Raw genomic sequence first — 7,497 nt, 5'->3', positions numbered from 1 at the left:
TATTAGATGAGTCTAAGTCCTGTTTCTTATCATCCACAACGGAATTTACGGCACTTATTTCAGAGTCACTTTCATCAAATTAGTATCATTCCCCCTCACAACCCAGCACCACTTCAAAAAGCACTTCGTCGGTCGTGAATGTGCGTTTTCGAGACATCTTTCAAGCTTCTACACCCATCAAAAACAAAGAAACCACTGTTCATTGGAAAATTAAAATATTCAGACAAAGCTAGCTTCGCCGTATTTGCGTATTTTAGTATTTACAAGCAGAACTAGCTTCTTTGACGTGACCGTATCGCTGATCCGAGAATACTCGTAGCCCGGATAAAAAGAAGAAACTGAACAAGGGGCAAAAACTTTACCTTCGATTTTCTCAGAACAACATTTTTTTGGGATAGCCCCCTTGTGCTTAAAAGCAGCCATATAAGCCTTGTGATGGCACAGTGATTAACGGTTACTTGAGACATTCACAGAAAGTTTTTTCAACGCAGAAAGTGTTGGTCCTGTCTTCAGTCTGGCAGATTTTGTCACGGGTTTATGTGTATATATTTTTGTATAATTACTTAGCAGGTGTTGGAATATTTTCTATACGGTATACTTTGCTATTGCTTGCAGTTATGAACAAATTTTTATACTGTATAAGGAGGCTCTCGTGGCCTAGAGGTTGAGGTGTTGGCCTCTCATTCAAAGGTCCCGAGTTCAAATCCGGGTAGCGACCGAAACATTTTCTTCTCTAAAATTGTCTCCTTTCACCTCATTTCCTGCTCTCTAACAATGTTCTGTCATCTGCTTTCGTCTCTACTTTCTACTCCCACCCCCTCACCTCCTTTGCCCCCTCCTCTGGGCTCCTGACTCTTTCTGCAGCCTTTCTACTGCTACTCCTTGGCTCCTCCTTACTGCTGTCTTTCTGCCACACCCCTGATCTTCTGGTAGGAAAGATCTACATCTAGCCTTCTCGGACAAGGGCGAAATATCTCGGAGGTCCCATATGCAAGTTGCACACATTTAAGAACCCTTGGTGGTCTAAAATCGATAAGAGTAGGCTTCGGCCGCCACCCGGGCTAAATTCAAAATTTCCTACCAACTGAAAATATTAGGTGTGTCCCGCGCGCTCATATGACCTTATGCAGTTGCGAGCGCCATAAAACACTTAACCCCCTAAAAAATAAATAAATAATAGTACTGTATAAAGTTTTTGCTTGTAGTAATGAACACATTTTTGGTGCCTATGAATTATTTCCACTGCTAGCATTGTAGGCAGACGCCAGTAGTATGAACTGTCCGGTTTTTGCTTGTTATTTAATGTAACATGAAGTTTGAGATGTGCTGCTTTTTTTTTTGTACAAAAGTCACAAAAGAATTTAAAAGTTTGATATTAATACATGTAAATCTTTTCAGACTCGTGTTTTGTTTGATGTGAATATCCCCCACAGTTGTTCCAACTTTGTTGTTGATGAGTGCTGCAATGTCCTGGAGTTGAGTTCTTTGTGGTACAATATGTGGCACCACGTGGTGGAATCAGGCGCTTGTCAATCTTTGGTGCATAAGGGGTTATTAGTATCATATTGATAAAGTCTGTTCATTTGCCCTCCTTTTGGGGAAAAAAATATCCATGAATGTTGAATAGAAGTCGAAATATTTGCGAATGAAGGAGGTCAGGGTCGTCTAGTTTCAGAAGTAAAATTATAGAGAAAATGGCCGCCAAAATTTGGTAACTTCCATAGAATGAGAGTCTTTGGAGACTGAAAATTTACATTTTTTGTATGCCTTCAACTCGCCGCGCTCCGCTCCCGCCCCATATGCGATCCGGTCAAATCGCGTCACAAGTTAGTGCAGAGAATTCAAATGTGGCTCTGTAAGTGTAAGGTCATTGTACCGACCTACAGGGATCACCGTCCCAAATAGTAGGCTTCTATCTCCATGAGTGTTGATGACTGACATGAGGTAAAATTGGTTTTAAAAATGCTGAAATAATCCTTTATTTTTAATGTCTCGAGATTTTTATGGCGAAAATCTTTAATTTTTTGCTTGGTAACCTTGTTGTGTACTACTATGTCACAGCCTTTGGTGCAGACAAGCAAGCGTTAGACCAACAACTGAAGCCTGTGGGTGTTGACCATAGTTGCACCCCCGAGTAAGTCCGATACACAGACGTGCGGGAGCAATTTAAAGTGTCCATCTTTTCTGTCTGAGTCTGTCAGATACACAGATGGGGGCTTGCTTATACCATAACCCCCCCAAGTCATTTTTCTGTCTGAGTCTGTCAGATACACAGATGGGGACTTTCTGATACTACAGCAGTCATTTATTTCTCTAGATGTTGTCTTGAGAGAATTTGTTGTATTCCCCTTTGGTTTGATGCCATGGATGAACTAAATGTGCTGAAAAAGGCGAAAATAACGTTTAGTGACCATAGCCGCCCGCTGACATTGGAATTTCAAATATCGACCCGCAGTAAACGATACATTTACGATACATTTCCAAAGAAGCAAGAACAGACAGATATAGAAATTCACTCGTACCAACTGCAGTGAGGTTACTGAACACGCAGTGCTACAAATGAAACAGAGAGAGAGAGAGAGAGAATGTTTAACGGAGCGGGTTGTCCCAGCACGCGAGACATGTATTTACTAATGTCCTGTCTTGTTGTGCGTGTGCGTGAGTGTACCTAACCTTTGTAACGTCTACTGCCATTGTTAATGACCAAGACAAATTTCCCCCTGAATAAAGATTGTCATTGTCATGATTGTAGATTACGATTGTTTCAGAATTGTTGTGTTCCCAGCATCAAGTCCTATAAATGTATTTTTAACAGAATTGTAAATAAAGGACAGGTTTTTCTCAGAATTTCTGTCAATGATTGGTTGGGTCTGGAGTTATACTTACTACATTTTACTTCTTCTGTTTTGTCAAATTTTATGAGTTTTTAAGCCCCTGTCAACATTATTGGGGGTGGGTGGTTGGCGGGTGCTCTGGTGGTGTGGTTTGCTCCTTCTTTCCTATCAAACATCTATCGTCCCGATCTCTCCTCCTTCTTTTTTTGTGTTTGTTACTCTCTTGTAACACCTCTAATCTTCGGCACTTACATGACCTTATTGTGTTGCAAGTGCAGTAAAACTCTTACAAAAACTAAACACTATTGGGTTAGTAAAGAGGCGGGACCTCCGAACTCAACGTCCGTCTCCAATAGGTTGAGCCAAGTGGGTTGGGAACCGAGAACTTTGGAACCGAGAACTTTGGAGACTCCACAAACTGAGCCGCCGAAGTTAAGCAGCAGTTCCCCCCATGTTGCTCCGGCACAGTATGAGCATGACATTGATAAATCAGCCCATTTACCATTCTACTGTGCACAAGAACGTGATGATAATAATAATTGCATTTATATAGCGCATATCCATGCTCAAGAGCATGCTCTATGCGCTTTACAACTATTATTACCCCAGCAGACCCTCTGAGTACACCCAGAAACATTCTCGGCTTCCGCGGAAGCATACAGTGCAAGCTGCGGATTTCACGCGCTCAAACACTATCAAACTGACAAGATCGTTCACTGTCGATAGCCGGGTACTCATTCCCACCTGGGTGAAGTGAGGAAAATTTGTGCAAAGTGCCTTTCCCAAGGACACAACGTCGGGTCCCTGACGGGATTCGAACCCACGACCTTACAGTTGCGAGTCCGAGAGCCTAACCACTAGGCCCACGACGCCATAATGCCCCCCCCCCCCTTTGGGAATGGCCTGAAGACTTCAGTGGGTGGTTTGCACGTGCTCTGGTGTGGTTTGCTTCTTCTTTCCTGTCAAACATCTATTCTTTATCTCCCCTCCTTTTTTGTATTTGTTACTCTCTTGTAACACCTCTAACTTCGGCACTTCTGTATGACCTTATTGTGTTGCAAGTGCTGTAAAACTCTTACTAAAACTTCAAACTAAAACAACGAGAGTCCGTAGCACTGCCCCGGTGTAGTGTCTGTGGGCTTGTGTCAAGGAGGTCAGCTTGCCTGGATTTGTGAACCCGTGACATCATCGGGGTTATAGAGATACAGTGTGGGTGGTTGGCGGGTGCTCTGGTGTGGTTTGCTCCTTCTTTCCTATAAAAAAATCTATCGTCTCTATCTCCCCTCCTTATTTTTTGTGTTTGTTACTCTCTTGTAACACCTATAATCTTCGGCACTTAAATGACCTTATTGTGTTGCAAGTGCTGTAAAACTCTTACTAATACTAAAACTAAGAGCTACAGTAACGTTCTACGTTCCTTGGTCTTTGGCTGTGTTAGTGGTGTGTGTGTGTGGTAGAGGAGGGGAAGGGGAGGGGAACTGGGGTGGTGGGTGTGGATTTTTTGCAAACTTTCAGTCTTCCTCTTTGCTTTCTTCTGCTAGATCTCACAGATCATAGTCGACTGTTGTTTCTTCAACCTGTTAGATCTCACAGATCATAGTCGACTGTTGTTTCTTCAACCTGCTAGATCTCACAGATCATAGTCGACTGTTGTTTCTTCAACCTGCTAGATCTCACAGATCATAGTCGACTGTTGTTTCTTCAACCTGCTAGATCTCAGGGGTAGTCGACTGTTGTTTCTTCAACCTGTTAGATCTCTGGGGTAGTCGACTGTTGTTTCTTCAACCTGTTAGATCTCACAGATCATAGTCGACTGTTGTTTCTTCAACCTGTTAGATCTCACAGATCATAGTCGACTGTTGTTTCTTCAACCTGTTAGATCTCAGGGGTAGTCGACTATTGGTTCTTGAGCCTGCAGTGCAAACTGGTTTTATTTTAAATGTGACAGTTTTTCCTAGTGTGTAGGGCCCCTTCAGGTATCCACCTTCCGATTTCGAAGGTATTCCATGTTTTTGTTTTAATAAAAACGAAAAGAGAATTTTCAGTTTTCATCAGGAATTAATTCTTAATTTTACCCGAGTGATGGACAAAGCCTAATCTCGTCGATTTTTTTTGTTCACTATCGAGGGATCTTCAGTTGTACAACTTGCGCACAGGTCCTCCGAAATTTTTTGCCCTTATCCGATCCGAGAAGGCTGGATGATTGCTCTTATCTACCCTGAGGAAGGGGGCTGGCCACATCTCAAGGCAGTTCTTGTTGGGGTGACCTCGGACCTCGCCGACCAGACCTTCTGTCATGGTATCGTGACCCAGCAGAATCGCGCGGGGCTAACGTCCAGGGTTCAGTATCGAGTCCATAATTTCTGCTATTCATTCATGACTCCAGGTCGTGCTCTCTTCGTCAACTCTGTAACTGTCATGAATGATGAGAACGTGGCTTAACCTACAGAAGCAAAGACAGGCTTGGCATTTGTGGCGCGAGGTACAGAAAGGGTTAACTGTTGTCATTGTTTTTTCATATCAAACCTAGGTGTGTTTGTTTGGTCGAATTCATTATCATTTCATTATTTCATCATTTCACCATTTCATCAATTCATCAGTACATCATTTCATCATTTCTTTATTTTATTATTTCATCATTTCATCATTTCTTCAGTTCATCTTTTCCTCAATTCATCAGTTCATCGTTTCATCATTTCAACAGTTCATTATTTCATCTTTTCATCGTTTCATCTATTCATCATTTCACCATTTCATCGGTTCATCTTTTCATCAGTTCATCAGTTCATCATTTCATCTATTCATCATTTCATCATTTCATCAGTTCATCTTTTCATCAGTTCATCATTTCATTTATTCATCATTTCATCCGTTCATCTTTTCATCAGTTCATCTTTTCATCAGTTCATCAATTCATCATTTCATCTATTCATCATTTCATCAGTTCATCTTTTCATCAGTTCATCAGTTCACCATTTCATCGATTCATCAGTACATCATTTCATCATTTCTTTATTTTATTATTTCATCATTTCATCATTTTTTCAGTTCATCTTTTCCTCAATTCATCAGTTCATCGTTTCATCATTTCAACAGTTCATCATTTCATCTTTTCATCGTTTTATCTATTCATCATTTCATCATTAAAATTTCATCATTTCATCAGTTCGTCAGGTCATTCGTTCATCATTTCATCAGTTCATCATTTCAACAGTTCATCATTTCATCATTTCATCTTTTCATCGTTTCATCTATTCATCATTTCATCAGTTCATCTATTCATCAGTTCACCATTTCATCAGTTCATCAGTTCATCAATTCATCAGTTCATCAGTTCATCAGTTCATCCTGGTATTGGGTGAGACTCGCCAAGCACAACAGAGAAGACGAGAGTACAGACGGCTCACAGCGTCAGCTACCAGCTTGCCCCACCCCTCAAACATCCTAACATCCCCACTGAGACCAAAGCCAAGCTCATTAACTCTATCTTCATCCCCACATTGACCCATCAGTGCCAGACATAGACCCTGACCAAAAGTCTGGAACGTAAGATAACCACCTACGAGATGAGATGTCTAGGGAGAGCCGTCAACAAAACCAGACGGGACATGGTCAGAAACAACAAGATCAGAGAAATGGTGGGAATAACACCTGTCCTCCACTACATCTGAAGGCAAACAATCAGGTGGTTTGGACATCTCACACGTATGGGACCTCACCAGCTTGTCAGTAAAGTGTTTTACGGAAGGATATAGCGTACGAGAGGATGATGGGTGGTTGGCGGGTGCTCTGGTGAGGTTTGCTTATATTCTTTTCTATCAAACATCTATCGTCTTTTCTCCCCTCCTTCTTTTTTGTGTGTTTGTTACTCTCTTGTAACACTTCTAATCTTTTGCACTTATATGACCTTATTGTGTTTGTTACTCTCTTGTAACTCCTCTAATCTTTTGCATTTGTATGACCTTATTGTGTTACAATGGCCGTAAAACACCAACAACAACAAAATAAAAGGGTACAAGTAAAGCAAGAGGAAGACCAAGGCAGACCTAGACCGAGGGTGTGAAGGATACCCTGAGACAATACAACATTCCACCCAGCCAGGCCATCAAACTTGCTAGCGACAAAAAGCTATCTAAAGACGCAGTTTATTTTATACAATCTTTTCACAACAACTGCAGCAGGAAAAACAAACAACCCTTCAAGTCTGCTATCGCCAACTGTGAAAAAAAAAGTATTTAATTTCTCGCGTTTTCCCTGCCAGTATCGAGTATTATCAACTACACGATTACTTAACCCTATCCGTACGCCCTGAGCTCAATTTGTACCCCCGGGGTTGTATTCTTCACATGTTAGAATACTTCTAGTACAAAGACCTCTTCGAAACTTTGAGTATTTCAGAAAATATCATTTTGACAGACTGCTATGCAAAACGTACGGATCGGATTAACGAATAAATTTCCTCTTTGGAAAGTGGTGGCACAGAGTCCCCCACGTCGTATGGATACGATAGTAAAACACGACGTACGGATAGGGTTGAGTGGTGGCACAGAGTTCCCCACGTCGTATGGATACGATAGTAAAACACGTCGTATGGATACGATTTTAAAAAACACGTCGTATGGATACGATAGTAAAACACGGCGACGCATGGATAGGGTTAATT

General features: G+C 41.5%; 1 protein-coding gene across 1 annotated transcript in view; it reads left to right on the top strand.

Annotated features, from left to right (window-relative positions):
• LOC106013831 overlaps window positions 1–7,497 on the top strand; it is a gene marked incomplete at its 5' end in the record, with an annotated part of 34,263 nt that overhangs the window by 14,983 nt on the left and 11,783 nt on the right.

This window comes from Aplysia californica, unplaced genomic scaffold (genome assembly GCF_000002075.1).
Source record: "Aplysia californica isolate F4 #8 unplaced genomic scaffold, AplCal3.0 scaffold01335, whole genome shotgun sequence".
NCBI lineage: Eukaryota > Metazoa > Mollusca > Gastropoda > Aplysiida > Aplysiidae > Aplysia > Aplysia californica.
The sequence above is the reverse complement of the archived record's forward strand: the minus strand, read 5'-3'. Positions and strand labels throughout refer to the sequence as shown.